This window comes from Pleurodeles waltl, chromosome 3_1, assembly GCF_031143425.1.
Source record: "Pleurodeles waltl isolate 20211129_DDA chromosome 3_1, aPleWal1.hap1.20221129, whole genome shotgun sequence".
Classification (NCBI taxonomy): domain Eukaryota; kingdom Metazoa; phylum Chordata; class Amphibia; order Caudata; family Salamandridae; genus Pleurodeles; species Pleurodeles waltl.
The window spans coordinates 501,682,467-501,703,159 of NC_090440.1; positions in this window are offsets into that span (position 1 = coordinate 501,682,467).

The window sequence follows — 20,693 nt, forward strand, 5'->3', positions numbered from 1 at the left end:
CCCATCCATCAGAGAAAGAGAGCTGGAGGCCCAGCTAGCATACATAGCTTTGGAAGCAGAGAAGCTGGCCCTAGAAAAGAAAAAGTGGGCATACAAAGAAAAAAGAGATGGAAGCAGCGATAAAGAAGCTGAGGTGTCCATGGGTGGGGGAGTTTGCCCCAGATTACCCAAGGGGGTGGTTCCTGCTTATGTAGAGGGGGATGACATAGATAAGTGGCTGGAGGCCTTTGAGAGGGCACTCCAAATGAGAAGGGTTAGGCCTCAATACTGGGGTTCCCTTTTTTGGGAGTTGGTCCCCAACTCAGGGAGGGATAGGCTTCTGACCTTAAGGGGGGAGGAGGCAGATTCATACCCTAGTATGAAGAGGTGCTTAGCCAAGAAGTTTGGTCTGACCCCAGAGCAATATACTGTAGAATGAAGTTCAGGGACACCCAGAAGGTCAGTACCCAGTCTTGGGTTGACTTTGTGGACATTTCACTAAAGGCACTAGAGGGCTGGATTATTGGTAACAAAGTAGATACTTATGAGGGGTTATACAATCTGATCATGAGAGAGCACATCTTGACCAATTGTACCCAAGAAAGGTTACGCCAGCATCTAGTGGACTCTAAGCAGACCAACCATAGAGAGCTAGGGGAGGCAGCTGATGAGTGGTTGAGAACCAGGGTGGTTGTCAAGTCCCAGGGGGGAGACTCCAAGAAGGGGGGGATAGGTCCCCAAAAACCTAAGGAGGGAGGTGGTAAGCCCACCACAGAGACTCCCTCTGTACCCCAGAACCCTAAGAAGGAGGAGAGTAAATCCCACTCCCACTCTGACAAGCAGAGACAGGGAGACCCAGGGTTAAAAAAACTCTTGGACAGTAGGGCTTGCTTTGACTGTCAGCAGACAGGTCACTTCAGAGGAGATGCAGCCTGTCCAAGGAAGGTGGTTAGCACTGGGCTGTCCAGTGTAGCCATAGAGGAGGATTCCTCAGATGATGAAGTCCTCCTAGCATTGTGCTGGGAGACAGGACCAGATGGTAAGCTGGTGATCCCTGAGGGTGGGAGTAGGCACTTCCACCACATTCAAGTGAATGGGATCCCTACCACTGGCCTGAGGGACACCTGTGCCAGTCACACTATAGTGAGTGACCGGTTAGTGACGCCAGACATGTATGTCCCAGGAAAGACAAAGAAAGTCAGGATAGCCACAGGGGAGGTCACCTCCAAACCTGTAGCCATAGTGCCCCTAGAGAGGGAGGGTATCCTTGACTGGATTAGGGTGGTAGTCAGTGCTGACCTTCCCCTAGATTGTATCCTGGGCAATGACCTCCCAGAGGTGAGTCTGGTCACAGATGGGGTGGTCGCCCAGGGCGCCCCCCCAACCCAAAGGCCTGGGGAGTCAGTCCCTACAGTTAGGAGACAGGGGTCCCCAAGAAAAGGAAAGAAGAAAAGGAAGGGTAGGCCACTCTTAAAGAGAGTTCCAGGGAGCCAAGGGCCCTCTGCCCCAGTAAGGGGGGAGCCCAGAGTTGGCACTGGTGAGGCCTCACCTGACCCCAAGGAAGTCCTGAGTAGTCAGGCAGCTGTCCAGATGCAAGGTGTTGCCCCTGCACTGACAGAAGGGAGAGTGGAAGGAGGGTGTCTGCCACAGGAGGTGGTAGCCCCCCACTCTAGACAGCAAGAGGGGTGCCAGGACCCCAAAGATGCCCCTAAAGCAGCTCAGCCACCTGTCAGTGGAGAGCTTAGGGTGTGGTTCTGGGTACTGACAGCAGTCAGTAGCCTCTGCTGGGTGCTAGCCTTCCTGGCAGCACTGTACTTGGCCTGGGAGGCAGACCCCAGGGCCAATAGCAAAGTAGGCCCCTTGACCCTATTGGTCATGGTGGGGTTGCTCAAGTGTTGGGTGACCTCTTTGGGTAAGCTAGGTGTTGCCCTAGCAAAGTTTGGAGTAGGGGAGGTGGGCACCTCACTACCCAAGTTGGCAGAGAGAGAGGAGGAAGACCCCCCTAGAGGGAAGTTTCAGTTTGAGTTGGGTCCTTTTACTGTTGGGATGGCTTCACTACCCAGAGGGAGTGACCCTGACAGGAGGATATAAGGCAGAGTAGGCCCTGCAAAGGGACAGCCAGTTTTCTTCACTGTCTTCCTCGCCTAACAAGCCAGGAAGATTCTCCCAGGGTTGGGCTGAGTCTCCTGGGCGTGTGGGCTGGGGGGGGTTGTGTGAGAAACTGGGGCTGATTGCAGAGGCCCCATAACTTTTTGCCCCCATTTTCCACTTTATGCTGGTGTTTTCCTGACTCTGATGGTGCCCTGGGTACTGCTAACCAGTCCCAGGGCCTGTGCTCTGTGTAAAATGGATATGCAAATTAGGCTAATTATAATTGGCTAAGTTAACCTACCTATAAGTCCCTAGTATATGGTAGGGCATGTAGGTTTAGGGACCACAGCATAGGTGGTGCACACCTAGGTGCATTGCTGAGGTGCCCAGTGTCATTTTAAAAGCACACCTGCCTTGCTGGCTGCTTTTAAATTAAAATTATATGCAAATTCGACTTTGGAATTAAAGGTACTTCCAAAGTCTTAAACTACCTTATTTTTACATATAAGTCACCCCTAAGGTGTGCCCTATGTGCCCCTAGGGCTGGGTGCCATGTAACTATAAGCAGGGACTTTATAAAAATAGATTTATAAGCCCTGGTGAGGTAAAAACAGCCAAATTTGTTTTTCCCTCATTGAAGTAAATGGCCTTCATAGGCTAGAATGGGCAGACTTTATTTTAAATTTTAAAGTCTCCTTAAATGTTACATACCAAGAATTTGGAATCAAATTGATTGTTGTAATAAATCCCACAACTTCCAGTTGTTGGATTTAATATAACTAGTGCAGGTAAAAAGTTTAGACTTTACCTAAAAAGTTGCCAATTTCAGCTCTGCATTGTTTTTGCTGCTGTGCTCTGATTGGCCAGCCTGCAGCAGCTTCTGCCAGGCTACCTTGATGAGGTGTGAAGTGGCCTGACTTCACACAAAGGAATGTGCTTGGGGAGAGAATCTCCCCTCAGCAGATGGTGAGGCAGGAAGGGGGAAGGCTGCCAAACTGGTCTTCAAAGGCAGAGAAGGACATCTGGAGCACCCAGCAACACCCCCACATCCTGCAACCCCAGACAGCTAGGTGCCCCCTTGATTAGATTAGGAGAGGGCAGGAGAGGGGTGTGTTTATGATTTTTAGCCACACCAGTGGGTGGGCTCAGCCAGATCTCTCCTCCAAAAATCAGATTCATCCATTTTGGATTTTTAGAGACTGTTGCCTTCTGGGATGGATTTTTGCCACACTTCCCAGGAAGTGGTCATCACAGGGGGACGACCCTGTCCCTGATTGGAGAACCAGGGCCCCCCTGCTTTTCACCCAGGAGCAAGGATAAAACTGGCAGACCTGCACCCACGCCTCAGATCCCCTCCAGAATTCAACAAGAAAGGAACTAAAGAAGAAGAAGGACTGCCCTGCTGGACCCCTGGCCTGCACCTGGACCCTGCACTCAGAAGGACTGCACCAGCTGCACACTTGGGCTTCACCACAAGAAGGACTTTGCCTGGCTTCAACTGGTTCAAGGAGGGACTCCCTGTTTGCTACAGGTGAAAAATTGCTAAACCAGAGTCCCCTGCACCAACTCCTGAAGAAAGCGACCAGCTGACCACTGTCCAGTGGCCAAAAAGGAGTTTGCGCCAGGTGCATTCTGGGAGTTGAAGTCCGCTCTTCCCAAGGACCATCACAGAACTTCTGGACCCTTGGGGTGAGCTGTGGACCCCAAAAGAACCTTGAAAGAACATCTGGGTGAAGCCCCAGAAGTTTGGAAAAGATTGGAGAATTTTTGAAAAAAAGCTCCATAAAGTGACCGACCCGACGCGGAAATTCTAGCCGGCTTGCCTCAACCGCGACCTGGCCTGACTTCGTGGTTCGTCCCGGTAAAGAAAAACATCCAAAAAAGAGACTAAGTCCGAACGTAAAAAGTTGACTGGGACCTCCCAGCCATCGTATCCGAGAAGGGCTCCATGGACGTCGGATCAAGATCCAGGTTTACCCCGGTCGAAGGATTTTCATCTCGAAAAAACGACTAAGTCCGAAGGTAAAAATCACCACCGAGGAAACCGACTTCGCGTATCTGGACAAGGGCTCCAGGAGGTCGGATTCAACTGGCAGGTTCGTCCCGGTGAAGAAAAACTTCAAAATAAAGACTAAGGGCCTGATTCTAACTTTGGAGGACGGTGTTAAACCGTCCCAAAAGTGGCGGATATACCACCTACCGTATTACGAGTCCATTATATCCTATGGAACTCGTAATACGGTAGGTGGTATATCCGCCACTTTTGGGACGGTTTAACACCGTCCTCCAAAGTTAGAATCAGGCCCTAAGTCAGAAGGTAACTTTTTAACCGAGGCCTCCCGCGACTTGTAGCCGAGCAGGGCTCCATCGCGGTCGGCCTGAAAGTTTGACTTTGCCCCGGTCCTGGTGCAACCAGATGACCCGATTGGCGCTTTTTGTTTCTAAGCGCTAGAAAATAATAATACTTTAAAAATTCATATCTCCGGTTCCCCTGAACCGATTTTAATCGTTTTTGTGTCATTTTAAAGATAAAAATATAAGCTATTTTTATAAATTGGTTTTGGATTTTTAAACTGTTTCCTGTGTTTTATTTAATTACTGTTTTGTGATATTTGAATGCTTTACACTTTGTCTCCTAAGTTAAGCCTTGACGCTCGATGCCAAGCTACCAAGGGTAGAGCTGGGATTAATTTACTGAGACCTAACTGTACCTATGTGGAGGTTAGTGGCTTGTTGCTAGGTGTAGGTACCTACCTGCCCTACCAATAACCCATTTTCCAACAAACGGATTACTCCAACACACAGAGTTGCACTCTGTAGAATATCCTTCCCATGCGCCTAAGACAAAGTTAGCAAGCGTCTCAAATTGCACAGCTTGCAAAGTATGTATTTATTTTAGCTGAAAGGGGCATGTTAGAAGCCCCTCCCTGCAGCATGAAACCATTTCAGCCGCAGCAAAGTTCCTCTCAGAGAAGCTGTGAAAGCCATTTGGTGGAATCAAAGGAAAGTGGAATTTTGTGGCATACAGTGGGCAGTAAAATCAGCATCTGTTTCTGATGAGACAGCAGATTCACCACAAAGTTGGACAGTGTCAGGCAAGCTTGATGTAGCTTCTTTTGTGGAACGGTCTGAGAATTATGGATACGTCAGAACGTAAAATGTGCACAAGCACCATTTTGTTCAAACAATGTTGTGGGTGATTAACCTATGCAGCATGGTGGACACCAAAGAGTGTCACATACACCATGCATAAGGTTGATCTATTTATTGTGTAATACAGCTGTACTTTACCTCTAAGTATTGGCCACTTAAAAAGTAGGTTATCCTTCTACATAAACTGTGGGAAATGACTCAGGAAACAAAGATACCAACGAGTAAGCAGTCAATCAATCAATCAATCATTAAATTTATAAAGCGCGCTATGTACCCGTTAGGGTTTCGAGGTGCTGAGTGGGAGGGGGGGGAGCTGCTATCGGTCGAAGAGCCATGTCTTGAGGAGTCTCCTGAAGGTGAGGAGGTCCTGGGTCTGGTGCAGGGAGGTCGGGAGTGAGTTCCAGGACTTGGCGGCGAGGTAAGAGAAGGATCTGCCGCCGGCCGTCTTGCGTTGAATTCGGGGAACGATGGCGAGGGAGAGGTTTGCAGAGCGGAGTTGGCGGGAGGGGGCGTAGAAGTTGAGTCTGTTGTTCAGGTAGGCGGGTCCGGCGTTGTGTAGTGCTTTGTGCGCGTGGGTTAGAAGTTTAAAGGTGATCCTCTTGTCCACGGGGAGCCAGTGGAGGTCCTTCAGGTGGTGGGAGATGTGGCATCGGCGGGGTATGTCGAGGATCAGACGGGCGGATGCGTTCTGGATGTGTTGGAGTCGTTGGATGTCTTTTGCTGGGATGCCTGTGTAGAGTGCGTTGCTGTAGTCTAGTCTGCTACTGACGAGGGCCTGGGTCACAGTTTTTCTGGTTTCCGTCAGGATCCACCTGTAGATTCTACGGAGCATGCGGAGGGTGTGCACGGCCGCTCTTCAACTATTTCATAACCACTGAAAGGCTCATCTTATCAATGTTCCCAAAAATAGGACCACAATGTATACATTTCACACCATGTGGGCTAATGCTTCACTCTAATGGAGCGAGGGAAACCTTACCATCTACTTTTGACAGAGCTTTTGCTCACACATTTTATTTATATTTTAAATGAATGGTTCCAGTTATCAGTGAAACGGCATGCAAATTTCATGTAATGGTTAATTTTCACTATCTACTACTATAATGCAATAACTCATCATAACTCTGTGCGCTAAGCATGTGGCCAGGAACACCACATATGCCATTTTTGAGCTACCACCAACTGGTTTTCTTCTGAGGACTCCCTGATTAAAATGAAGGGCACATACACGGTCGCTTTACAAATTTTAAATGGAGTACAATTCATTCATCCGTAACATTCTACCCTCTTCACTCCTTGGTACATGCTGATTCAGAATCAATTAGAATTCTCGTACTGTGCCATTCCAAATTCTCAAACACAAATGAATCTTTATTGTTTTCATTTAAAGTTAATTTTCCATTGCTAATGTAGCAGCCTTGAGCTCAACAGCCTCCCATGCAAATAAAGAATAGTAGGCTTTTTATAGTGCAGATTTTAGAGCAAAGGCCTTTATCGACGCAAAATGATGGAAAGTTCAATGTAAGAGTCGAAAAATGGGAAGCCTTTTTTCTAAGTGGTTTTTTTTTATTTTCTTTATTTTTTGACAATTTTCGTGCAATAATACACAGACGGTCTTAATGTAAGTAAAAACATGAATAAGGAAGCCATTTAAATACAAAACTCTAATAAATGAGAGCTTTTGTATTTAATAGGAAAGTGGATTAGAAACTTAACAATGGACAAGATCTAATCTCTCAGAGGCAATTAGACAGGAACATATAGCATGGTCATGATGTTCAAGTATATGGTTACAAAAGACTACTGCGTCTCATGTGACAAGACATACATGGCATAAGCGTTCACAGAGAAGTGAGGCATAATGTCTTAATGGGAAATAAACATGTTGAGTTGGCATTTATTTCACTAAATTTATTAGGCATTTCTAATAGGAGTCATTTATTCTTATCACATAGGGTATTTTTGTTTCGTCCAGTAGCATTGTCCTATACGTTAATAATTTCTACCTGCATTAGAATGGTTTTGCAAATGTATCTCTAACTCATTGCACCTCATGCCAATGCCCCGAAGGGGCACCTGAGCATTGAGGATGCCAGCGCCGTCAGTCCAGCAGGAACCTGTGTTACTAACCAGTGGCCAGGCCAAGGAGCATTCTGAAAATTACTTCCACAAGTTTTAACATTATTCGATGGTTTGGGTAAAGCAACTAATGTGAAGACTATTGTTTTGAAACATATCTTGTTGGAAACCTATGTCATGTTCTTCCATTCTAAACTTTGAACCGCAAATCATGAATTTCTGAGCAGTGAAAATCATATATTTTTATGAACCTATATTTGAAGTATATTGGGATTAGATTGTGTAGTCGAAAGCAAACAGTATTTCTGACAGCACCATGTCGTTTACTTTAATTTAATGAATGATGTACCAGAACGAACATATCATGAACAAAAGTGATTTCTTTCAACACCATCAACTATGGAAGGTGAAGCCCTCCACCACCTCTTGAAGACTCGGAATGCAGTGCAAGCACATGTGCTTTCCCATGTAAATGTGGTAGCACAGTTCCCTTCAAAGTCAGTCTGTATACAACTGTTCACTTTATCAAAGGGGCCCAAAATATATTCATATCATTCAGATTCTGAAGGACCTCTATTGAATATCTCTCAAATCCTTGGTTTGGTCCAATTTATGATGTCATGTATCATTCAAGAGGTCCTCCAATTTGTTGTCCTGTATAGCCGAAGGACACACTATATCATACATGAGGGTAAAAGAAGCTGTGAAAATAAATAATTTCCCCAAAGAGCTAAGATTGTGAAACAGTCTAACCTTTGCTGATCACCGATACTTTGGAGAGCTTACCAAATTACCTAAAACTTCTGCCTTCTGTTCTTTAGGAAATAATTAAAAACATATCTAACCCCTTGTTTAACTGTGTTGGGGCCCTACTCCTGCAATGACTACTCTTGCTGTATTTTTTATTTTTATCTGAAGAGCTCTGCTGGCCTTTTGCTTATAACCCTGCTATACTAATGCAACAAATAAAATAAATGATGGCATGCATAAATAAATACATCTGGTGTGACAAATGTAACTACAGATACATTAACAGTGATTACGTTATTCAGGAAATTAGATTACATATAAAACATTTGTTTCTGGTCTTAAGAAGGATGTTCTAAAGTGCTGAAGACATCCATATGAAGCAACAAACTCCATCTCTGCCAGCAGAATCTTCAGATGTTGTTATGGCCAGGAGAGGATAGTATCACACATAATTTAATTTGAATAATATACTAATATTTTTATGAAAATTGGAGATTGTAAGTCTGCATAGCATGTTTCAAGAGTAATTACAATAAAGAATTAACTGGAACAGGAGTGTTAATGCACAAACTTCGCAAAGGAACCTATTAATTGGACACCAGATTAAGGCCCTCATTACAACCCTGGCGGTCGGTGATAAAGTGGCGGTAATACCGCCAACAGGCTGGTGGTAAAAAAAAAGGAATTATGACCATGGCGGAAACCGTCAGCACAGACAGCCATTTTAACACTCCGACCCCCACGGCGGTAGCAAAAAACACTGTGGCAGTAACCGCCAACAGACAGGCGGAAGACAATGTACCGCCCACTCTATTATGACACACCAATATGCCACCTTTTCCAGGGCGTTACCAATGCCATCAAAAGCATGGTGGAAACAGTACACAGAAGGGAAACCACTCACCTCATGATGCCCAACGAGGCACCAGGACGCCATTGAGCACGATTTACAGGTGTTACCAATGTTGGTTTACCTCCTCTTCTACCAGGAACATCAAAGTCAGCAGCAACGACCACGGTGAGTACTGCACCTAGCACACAGGGGAAGGAGGAGGAAAAAGAGAGTGACACACACACACACAATAAGCAACACCCCCACCCCCAACAACACACACATAAACACATGCAGCAACATTACATTGACACCCCGTAACCCTTCTGGAAGAACGCAAGGACCAAATGAAATGATTGTAACAAGTGTAATCATCGAAAATCCAGATAGGCCAACATAAATGTAAAGGATCAGTAGATACAAATATTCACAGTAAGTAAACAAGTCCGGATACAGTTTCATTACATGTACGTGGACCAGTGGTCCCAAAAAGCATGGGCGAAGCCCATACATGACACCTGCCTCAAAACGGAGAGAACACTGCTGGGGCATCAGGTCGGAAAAAAACACAGGCACCTCAGGGTGAAGGGGAGGGGGGCACCTCAGCCGGATGATGGGACGACACCACTGCTCCACGAGGGGGCTCCATGCCCACTGCTTTATCCTGGGGAGTGCAAAGGCACAGTCTCTCAAGTCTCTCAAGTGGGTGGTTTGCTCACTGCTTTATACTGGGAGTGCAAAGCCACAGTCTCTCAAGTCTCTCAAGTGGGTGGGTTGCCCACTGCTTTATCCTGAGGAGTGCAAAGCCACAGTCTCTCAAGTCTCTCAAGTGGGTGATTGCCCACTGCTTTATCCTGAGGAGTGCAAAGCCACAGTCTGTCAAGTCTCTCAATTGGGTGCTTTCCCCACTGCTTTATCCTGGGGAGTGCAAAGCCACAGTCTCTCAAGTGGGTGGTTTGCCCACTGCTTTATCCTGGGGAGTGCAAAGCCACAGTCTCTCAAGTGGATGCTGTTCTCCACTGGTTCTGGAGGGGGCTTTGTGCCTTCGAATGCTTCATCCTGCCAAAGATAGGGTGCGTGGATGCATATCTCCACTGGTTCTGGAGGGGTCATGGTGCCCAGAGTGTTCAATCCTGCCAAGGATAGGGTGAGTGGATGCATATCTCCACTGGTTCTGGAGGGGGCATGGTGCCCAGAGTGTTCCATCCTGCCAAGGATAGGGTGAGTGGATGCATGTCTCCACTGGTTCTGGAGGGGGCATGGTGGCCAGAGAGCTTCATCCTGCCAACGACTGGGGGAGTGGATGCTGTTCTCCACTGGTTCTGGAGGGGGCTTGGTGGCCAGAGAGCTTCATTCTGCCAAAGACTGGGGGAGTGGATGCTGTTCTCCAATGGTTCTGAAGGGGGCATGGTGCCCAGAGTGCTTCATACTGCCAACGATAGGGTCAGTGGATGCTGTTCTCCACTGGTTCTGGAGGGGGCTTGGTGCCCAGAGGGCTTCATCCTGCCAAGGACTGGGGGAGTGGATGATGTTCTCCACTGGTTCTGGAGGGGGCTTTGTGCCTTCAAATGCTTCATCCTGCCAAGGATAGGGTGCGTGGATGCATATCTCCACTGGTTCTGGAGGGGTCATGGTGCCCAGAGTGCTTCATCCTGCCAAGGACTGGGGGAGTAGATGCTGTTCTCCACTGGTTCTGGAGGGGGCATGGTGCCCAGAGTGTTCCATCCTGCCAAGGATAGGGTGAGTGGATGCATATCTCCACTGGTTCTGGAGGGGGCATGGTGCCCAGAGTGCTTCATCCTGCCAACGACTGGGGGAGTGGATGCTGTTCTCCACTGGTTCTGGAGGGGGCTTGGTGCCCAGAGTGCTTCATCCTGCTAAGGATAGGGTGAGTGGATGCATATCTCCACTGGTTCTGGAGGGGGCATGGTGCCCAGAGTGCTTCATCCTGCCAAGGACTGGGGGAATAGATGCTGTTCTCCACTGGTTCTGGAGGGGGCATGGTGCCCAGAATGCTGCCCGTGGGGTGTGGCAGTTCCCATTCCCTCACCTGGGTGTCTGAGTCACGAGATCTTCTGTGAACAGGTAGCATGATACTCTCTGGCAGCAGAGACACACTCCTCCCTGCGGGGACTTAGCCTGCCAACTGCTGGTACTGCTAGTGCTGGTTGTGGTGCCTCATGTACTCTGTGGAGGGTCCAGGACGTCTCCTGCAGCCTCAGGCGACTGCTCACTGGGGATGATGCTGATGTCGGCCGCGGTGGCAATGGCTGGGCATGTCGCATGGCAGTTAGCGGTGTCTGCGGCAGAGATGCTGCTGTTGGTGCTGGTGTCAGTACCTGTGGAGGAAGACAGCAGGACGTCTCCTGCGGCCTCAGACAGCTGCCCACTGGGGATGATGCTGGGGACTGTAGCAGAGGCAGCAGACGTAAAGGTGGCAGTGCAGGTGGCGGTGGCCACCGCCGTACAGGTTGCTGTTCTGTCTTGCAGAAGGGGTGACACCAGTCCCTCACCCGGAGGCTCCGTGACCTTAGCTGACTTCCCTTTGGCCTTGTGTCTCTTCCCCACCTTGGAAGTCTCTGCTGAGACCTTGGCACTGTCCTCTTGTGTCTTGGAGGAGGCTTTGCTGGGTGGTTGGTGCGGCTTTTCCCTACGGCATGTGGGCCCCTTCTTCAGGTGGTGGAATAAGGTGATCCTTGGCCTCACTAGGTGGCACACTGGCAGCCCTGATGGGTGCCGCCCGCGATGTTGCTGGACTTGCAGGGACCACAGTGCTCAAGGATTTTGTGGCTGAGGTGCTGGGCTGGGATCTGGACATCCTGGCCCTAGGGGAAGGACCGGGGGGGGAGGTGTAGGGAAGAGGTCAATGTTAGCCAGGAAAATATTTTTTTGACACACTGGGACGGGAAGAAGGGGGGTTTGGGAGTGGAGGAAGAGGTAGTGGTTGTAGGAGGTGTACGTCTGCTGAGTTTGGGTGAGGGTGTATGGGCTGGACGCTGTTGTGAGGTGGATAGCTGTTGAGTGGGTGTGTGCCTGTGTTAGTGTACTTTGGGAGGAGGCTTACAGAGACACTGGGAGAGGACAGAGGGGACGTGTGCATGGTAGTGGGGGTGGTGATTGCATGTGAGCGGGGTGTGGTGATGGGCGTGCTAGTGATGGAGGTAGTGGCTGAGGATTTAGTGGATGCAGGTGTGAGTGGAGACGAGAGAGGGAGGGAGGTGGAGAACGTGGAGGAGGGGGACACAGTGGAGGCTGTGGATGTTGGTGTGTCTGCATGGGTATGGTGCTTGTGTGAGTGCCTGTGGGATGTGTGGTGCTTATGTTTGCCTGAGCCACTTTTGTGTGTTGATGAGTGCGCATGCTGGTCTGATGGTGTGCTTGGGACAGGCTGAGGTAGAGGGGATGGGTCTGGGTGGAGGAAGTTGGAGGGGGGTGGCTGGACACAGGGACAGTGGCTGCCATCAGTGCTGAGACCAGAGCCTGAAAGGCTCTCTGTTGGGCTGTCACGCCAGAATGAATGCCCTCCAGGGATGCATGTGTTTGCTGCAAATGCCTCTCAACACCCTGGATGGCATTCAAAATGGTTGACTGCCCAACAGTTAGTGATCTCAAGAGGTCAATAGCCTCCTCACTGAGGGCAGCAGGGCTGACTGGGGCAGGGGCTGAGGTGCCTGGGGCGAAGGAGATGCCCACCCTCCTGGATGAGGGGGCACGGGCCACACGCTGAGGGGCTGCTGGGAGGGTGGGTGGTGGCTGTACCTGTTGTTGCGGTGAGCAGAGGTGCCTACAACCGCAAGGGAGCTCCCATCAGAGGAGGATTCGCTGTCGCTGGTGTCTCCTCCTGTCCCCGTCGTGGAGCTCCCCTCGCCCTCCATCCCACAGGTGCCTTCAGACTCAGTACATTCACCCTCCTGGGCAATGTGGGTTGCAGCTCCCTCCTGCTCCGGTGCCAGTGCTCCTCCGCCAGATGATGCTAATGCACACAAGGACAGAGGAGACACATGGTTAATGCCATCAACAACACCACATTTGGCGGACACAAAACACATCGAGCAGCCCTATGCACTAGGCCATACACTATATGTACTTTGGAAAATCACCTGCCCATGGGGGACTGTGTCTAAGCCCATTTGATGAACACCTGGAACCCACAGGAGCCTGACTAGGTGTAGATGGCCACTACCACTTTTGGGGTTGGAATTCCACAGAGCCTGCCTAACAATGGACCTACCCTAACAAGTTTGCCCTGGCCAAGGGGAGTCCACAGCCCACTTCCCCCACCCAGACACCTCATACAGCGTGCAGAGTCCGCTGAATGTGACTGTACTCACCCCCTCGTGGCTGCTGTGATGCCCTCAAGCGCCCATCCAACTCAGGATACGCCACCGCCAGGATCCGGTACATCAGGGGGGTCATGATGCGATAGTCACCCCTTCCACGTTGGGAGGCCATCCCCAGCTGGGCCTCTGTCGTCTTCTTGGTCCAGCGGCACAGGTCCTCCCTTCTTTTGCGGCACTGGGTGCTCTGTCTATGGTAGACCCCCAGGGTCCGCACTTCCTTGGTGATGGCACGCCAAATACCTTTCTTCTGGAGGGGGCTGACCTGGAGGAAAAGTGAAGTAAGAATGGATCTGACACCCCGTCTGGTTCTTCTTACTCATTGGCCACAACTTCCCACCCTGGCCCAGAAACACATACACTGACCATCCTCACATGCTGGCCTCAGCCCACCCCCCTGTATCTTTCATCCACCTCACTCCATACATTCATGTCCCATTCATCATTCTCACAGTGTACTCACCTGTTTGTTGGGATGACCGTAGACTATTGTGTACTGGGGGAGGACTCCAGCCCCCAGTTTGTCCAACTCCTCTGCAGTGAAGGCAGGGCCCTTTCCCCAGACACTGCAGCCATTGTCGCTTCCAGACTCAGGTCACAGCAGCACTTGCAGTGTAGGTCCTCTCCTGTTGAAGGTCAGGTATCAAGTGAGTGAAGAGATAGAACATGGCGGTTACGTCCCCGGTGGTGCATACCATCACCGCCGGCGTACATCATCATTGGCTCCTGGAACCCATAGGGCCCAATGATAACCAATGCGCAATTGCGCTGCGGTCCTCGTCCACCGACCGCGACGCTGCACAACGTCAGCGCAGTTACCTAATTTCCCCTTGTCCCTCCTTATAGGTCAGGCAGCCGCCATTTCAGGGAGCCACATGGCAGGCAATTAACTGCATCACTGCACTTTTGGGCAGGAATACGGACAGACAGTGCCACACACCGATTATATCATAATTGTTCTAACACCCTTGTGCAAGCTATGTGGTGTCTGACCCTCTGCTCACCCTTCTCCTCCATAGGGCACATCCGCTGGGGCATCTGATGAGTTGGCGTCATCCTCCGGTATTCAGACCCCTGGTGGACCTGTCGACAATGGAAGACAGACACATCATTATCACCTACAGACTTGATCGTGCCACAATCCATGAACTGTGTGCCCAGTTGGAGCCAGACCTGATGTCAGGTATGTGCCATCCCACAGGAATCCCCCCTCCTGTGCAGGTCCTGTCAGTACTCCATTTCCTGGCCAGTGGGTCCTTTCAAACAACAGTGGCCATGGCAGCAGGGATGTCACTGCTAATGTTCTCTAACGTGTTGTCCAGAGTGTTGTCTGCCCTGCTGAGACACATGCGCAGCTACATCGTTTTCCCTCAGGTGGAGGATTTGCCCACAGTGAAAGGTGACTTCTATGCCCTTGGACATATCCCAAAATCATTGGTGCCATTGATGGTACACATGTGGCATTTGTCCCACCCTGCAAGAATGAACAGATGTACAGAAACCTCAAAAGCTACCATTCCATGAATGTGCAGATTGTGTGTTTAGCAGACCAGTACCTCTCTCATGTGAATGCCAAGTATCCTGGCTCAGTGCATGATGCTTACATTTTGAGGAATAGCAGCATCCCTTATGTGATGGGGCAACTCCAGAGGAACCGTGTGTGGCTAATAGGTGAGCCCAAGGTCCCAACACAGTTTGAATAGGTGTCTGGGTTTGGGAGAGTCCCTAAGGGTTGGTGTGTGTCTAACAGTTGTCCCTCGATATTTGCAGGTGACTCTGGTTGCCCCAACCTGTCATGGCTACTGAACCCAGTGAGGAATCCCAGGACAAGGGCAGAGGAACGCCACAATGAGGTCCATGGGCGAACTAGGAGGATAATAGAGCGGACTTTCGGCCTCCTTAAGGCCAGGTTCCGGTGCCTCCATCTTACAGGTGGCTCCCTATACTACTCACCAAAGAAGGTGTGCCAGATAATCGTGGCATGCTGTATGTTGCACAACCTCGCTTTGTGACGCCAGGTGCCTTTTCTGCAGGAGGATGGGCCTGATGTTGGTCTTGTGGCAGTTGTGGAGTCTGTGGACAGTGAGGAAGAAGAGGCATAAGAAGAAGATATAGACAACCAAAACAACATCATCATGCAATACTTCCAGTGAGACACAGGTAAGAGACCGACACTGCTCCTCTCATATTATACTACTGTAGGACATTGCATGATTCTGCATTTTTACCTTTGTGTGTGAACCCTGACAGTTCACTTTGGCTTTCCATTTCACAGATCTGGGTACACTTTCTGCCTTCTACTATTTTTACTGCTGCACAACAACTGTCATACATTGGTATGTGAAAATGAACATTGACATTGCTATTTGTCAGAAAGGTTGCAATAACACACTTGTGAAAGTACAGACTGACTCCAGATCGTTTTGTGATTCAAGGGTGTTTATTTAAATGCTATTCAGTAGAGGGGTATGTGCAATGGGCTGGGGTGATGGTGGAGGAATGTCCATGGTGGAGTCCAGTCTATTGGTATCACAGGTGCATAGTCCAAGGGGGCATAGGAGGTGGAGTAATGTCAGTTCAAGGTGGACAGGGTGACATAGTGGGACAGAAGGGTGACAATCAGGAGAGTCTTATTTCCTGGCGGGGGTCTTGGCAATGTTCTCTGTCTTCTGCCTGGATCTCAGGGACCGTTTGTGGGGGTGGTTCTCCTTCTGCACAGGGGTGGGGTGCTGGTGGCCTGTTGGTCCTGTGGCGGGACCTCCTGTCCACTAGCACCGGCGGACGTGGAGGGCTGTTCATCGTTCAGGCCAGTGTCAGAAGCCCGGGGGTGTGCCACTACCTCCCTCATGGTGTTAGCCATGTCTGTCAGCACTCCTGCAATGGTTGACAAGGGTGGTGTTAATGGTCTTCAAGTCCTCTCTGAACCCCAGGTACAGTCCCTCCTGAGCCGCTGGGTCTCCTGAAACTTGGCCAGTACCGTGCCCATGGTCTCCTGGGAATGATGGTATGCTCTCATGATGTTGGAGAGTGCCTCGTGGAGAGTGGGTTCCCTGGGCCTGTCTTCCCCCTGTCGCACAGCAGTCCTCCCAGCTTCCCTGTTATCGTGTGCCCACTGCCACTGACCCTAGGTCCCTGATTGTCTTGGGTTAGTGGGTTTGCGTGGGGTCCCTGTAGTGGTGGACACACTGCTGACTGACGTGTCCTGGGGACAGAGGAATGGGCCCCCTGGGTGTGTACTGTGGTGGTGTTTCCTGATGGGGGAGGTTCAGTGGTAGTTTGGGACTGTGGCAGGGGAACTGACTGTCCAGATGTCCCTGATGGGCCGGGCTGGTCATTTTGATCCAGGTGTGCAGAGCTGCTGTCATCACTGTGGGCCGCTTCTGTGGGGGGACTGGATATGGCTGGCACCTCCTGTCCAGTGACGTTAGGTAGGGGTCCTGTTGGGGTGTAAATGCATAGTTATTGTATCTGTGTGTGTCATCTTGTGCAATGGGTGAGTTACCCTCTACTCCTGCGCTTGCAATATTGGTTTGGCCCTTGTGTTATTGGTGATTCTGTGGCATGGGTGAGTCTCTCAGCTGGACATGCTTTGGTGATAGGTGTCCTTGCATTGGTGTTACATGCAGGGCTTGGTATTGGGATGTATGGGTTATGATAGTGGGGTATCTGTGGGGTGTTGGGGTGATGGGTGTGAGGATAGCGGTAGGAATTTGTGATGACATGGAGGTAGGGTGTGGGGGATATAATAGTAAAGATTTGCCATACCAGAGTCCAGTCCTCCTGCTACTCCTGCGAGGCCCTCAGGATGCATGATAGCCAAGACTTGCTCCTCCCATGTTGTTAGTTGTGGGGGAGGAGGTGGGGATCCACTGTCAGTCCTCTGTACAGCTACCTGGTGTCTGGATACCACGGAACACACCTTCCCCCATAGGTCGTTCCACCTCTTCCTGATGTCATCCCGTGTTCTGGGGTTCTGCCCCACAGCGTTGACCTTGTCGACAATTCTCCGCCATAGCTCCATCTTCTTTGCAATGGAAGTCTGCTGCACCTGTGATTTCCTCCACCATGACCCTGAGCTCCTCCTCGGAAAACCTGGGGTGTCTTTGAGGTGCCACAATGTGGTGTGGGTGATGTGTGAGGTGATGTTTGTTGTGCTGTGTGATGTGTTGTGTTGGTGTGTGTTCTTTGAGGTGTGTGGATGTTGTGTGAGTGATGGTGTTGTGTGCCTGTGGATGCTGGTGTTGTGTTTTCTGTTCTCTCTCTCTGTGCTTCTTCCCAAAAAGTTTTTGTAAGGGGTTGTGGGTAATATGTGTGTGTGTTTTATAGTGTTGTGGGTGTGGTGTGTGTATGCGTATCAGGTATGTGTAGTTTGAATTGTCCAATGTGGTTGTGTTTTGTAAGTGTGTTTGTATTTTGAGCGCGGTGATGTGTACCATCAATGGATTACCACGGTTGAAAGACCGCCGCATTGATTCGTGGGTCGTGATAGTGTGGGTGCATTCTTGTTGGCGTGACGGTGTGGGTTTTGCTATCGTCAGTTTATCACTGACCTTTGGTGTGGCGGACTTGTGTGGGTGTCTGTATTGTGGCGGATTACGAGATGTGGGTCATAATACCTGTAGCGGATTTCCGTCACAGTATCTTGACAGCCGTCAGCACGGCGGTAAGCAGGATTTACCACCAGGGTTGCAATGAGGGCCTAAATGTGGTATTTGGAAATTTCTTTCCATAGCAAATATAAAATAATATTATAGGTACATTTGATCCATTCCCAAGAACAGAGTGCAATATGGAAAAGTGAAAGCTTTAATTGCATTTAAAAAATGTAATGCAATGTAAGATGTATCTGCTCAGAGGCAATTAAAATAATACTGGAAAAGATAAATAGGATATATCATGGTTAATGTGGGAAGTGCTAAGACATACAAAACTTTATATGAATAGACTATACAATCTCATAAAATGCAACTAATTAAATGTACTAAATGCAAAAATATGTCATAACATTAACTCACCTTGTGAGGAAACTAAATTGTACAATTCAACTACGGCTTAACTTCTCTTTGATTCTAAACTTAAAAGAAATTTAATTTGTAATCTAGGTCATGCCGCAGTGGTATAGTCAAAATTCCCCAGGGGAAAACAGAAAATCCTTGCATTAATCTTATGTCAACACTTCCATGACAGATATTATCTAAAAATCTAAGACTTGTCCCCAATATAGGTTAAAAAGCCCTATTAGTTTATCATACATGCTTAATGAATGTGATCAGAGCAAGTAAACCCTTTTTTAACCTTATTTGTCAAATATTGGTATCAATAAGGTTGAAACGAAACCACCCATTTATGGCTTTTTGATAAAAATGGTAATTCACACCATGCACTGTTGTCATATTTTGGAAATGTACTAAAAAGAGGATTCTGCATTTGCAAATTTACATTTTGCTAAATGCATAGGACTAAAAAAAGAATTAGTTGGACCTAAAACCATGTTGTGTTCCATTTACATGCATGCTTCTTAATACTAGAACCAAAGTGAGAGGAAGGATTGTGTCATGATATATAGAAGCCAAATGTTCTGGGGATTTATACATTTAATAGACGCAGAAAAGGTAAGTGTTTGAATTATTATAGACAGCTGAAAGCATACATCTGGACTTACAGACTCTTATGAGACCTGGAATTGTGTTGGATAAGTATTGGCATGCTGACTCCAAAGTTTTGGAAATATCACCAAATTAATTATTTTATTTTAGTAATGAGGAAAGAGGAAAAAAATAGCTGGTATCGGGACTGGAGGGAAATATTTGACTTGTAATTCACTAATATAGGCCGCACTTCAAAACTCACTGAATTTAGAGGCAATATAGTGATGTAGTTTTTATACATCAGACTAGAGAATATATAGAAAATGAGCTACAAATGTGTGGATTGAGAACCTTATTTCATTATCTGTCTCAAGAAGGGTTCTTATAGAATTGAAGTAAATTCCGGAGTGCTCCAGTGATTAAGGTTATAGAAGGAACAGGATTTTGTTATTGTTTTGTTTGTTCATTATGGCTATTTTTGCGATGACGATGTGCCCAAAAAAGAAAAGCTTTCTCGTTAGACAGACCAGTCTGCTGGTGTGGGTGACCTTATACATAGTCGAGAGATTAGAGAGCATGGAGCTATTTGTCATCAGAACAGCTGGAAGAGGTTTAGGAATACACAAGTTGTTTACCGCTCTTACTACAAAGAAAAGCAAAATGGACTGTGTCCTTCGAACCATTTTGCCACTTCTCAGCCGAAAAAGTAGCATGACATCACTGAATGTTGAGTAGTTGAACCCCATTTTGGTTAAAAAAGGAAGACATGGGCATGAAGTAGAATGAGGTACTTGATCATGGATATAATGAACCCATGGTGACTTTAATTGCATCATTTGAACACTGCCATCAGAATAGCAGTGAAATCAATTCTGGTTTTTGTGATTATTTTGTTTGTTTTGTAAGAGGTTATACTTATAAATGGCAGCATGCAGAGAACACCAAATCATTTTTGTGATTGTGGTAAACAGTTAATTCTCAGGTTAACTAAGTTTTCATTTAAATGCTAAATAGGATGAGTGTAGATTTGTTTTATTTGTTTGGTATGTAACCATGAGGTTCAGAATTCTCTTGTATTTAATTTGAAAATGTGGACATAAGGTTGTGGGTTTTAGCATTTGTTATTGAACTTCCAAACCTAAAATTCATTCCAACATGTTTAGTTTGCACGTCTTTCCTTCTTTTCCCGGATTACAATTACCTGAGCAAAATAGGTCAGCTAATCTATTTTATTACCTATGCTTTGGATTCAGCATGGACACAAAATAGTTATATTCCTATATGGTTCCATGATGTATAACAAATAGAATTATCTAAATTGTTTTTGGGCAGGCCCAGATAGATTTAAGTTGTTTTAAAAACAAATTTTGATTATATAGCACAACCCCACCTTTGGCTAGGTTTTTGATGAATAAATACCACATATATGTGTTGGTATTTCGGAGTATGAGATACAAATATTTTATGAAGCTTTCTTGCAATATACCATTAACAACAGTTGTGTGCACATACATGGTAAAGTAATAACGCTTACTGGTGGGGAACATATGGATCTAAGGAAATCCATTTAAAGGGATCTTTTGCCATCAATTGTTGGTATGTATAGGTCCTCCCTGTTGAGCTATTCATTTGTTGTCTTGGAAAATATTGTCAAATTATTGAACTGTTGCAATAGATTGTCTAAGCATCTTAGTTTAACAGAATTGGGTCAGGTTTTCAGGATCAGAGTGCCCGTATTCTAACTCCATAGTATGTACAATCTGCCACTGGGGAAGGGAAGAGAAAAGTCTAATGTACGAACTTTGAATCTGATTTAAATGGTATAGGTCTTCGATAAAGGTTTGTGTCTGCACACTGCATATTCTGCCCAGAAGTTAGAGTCTC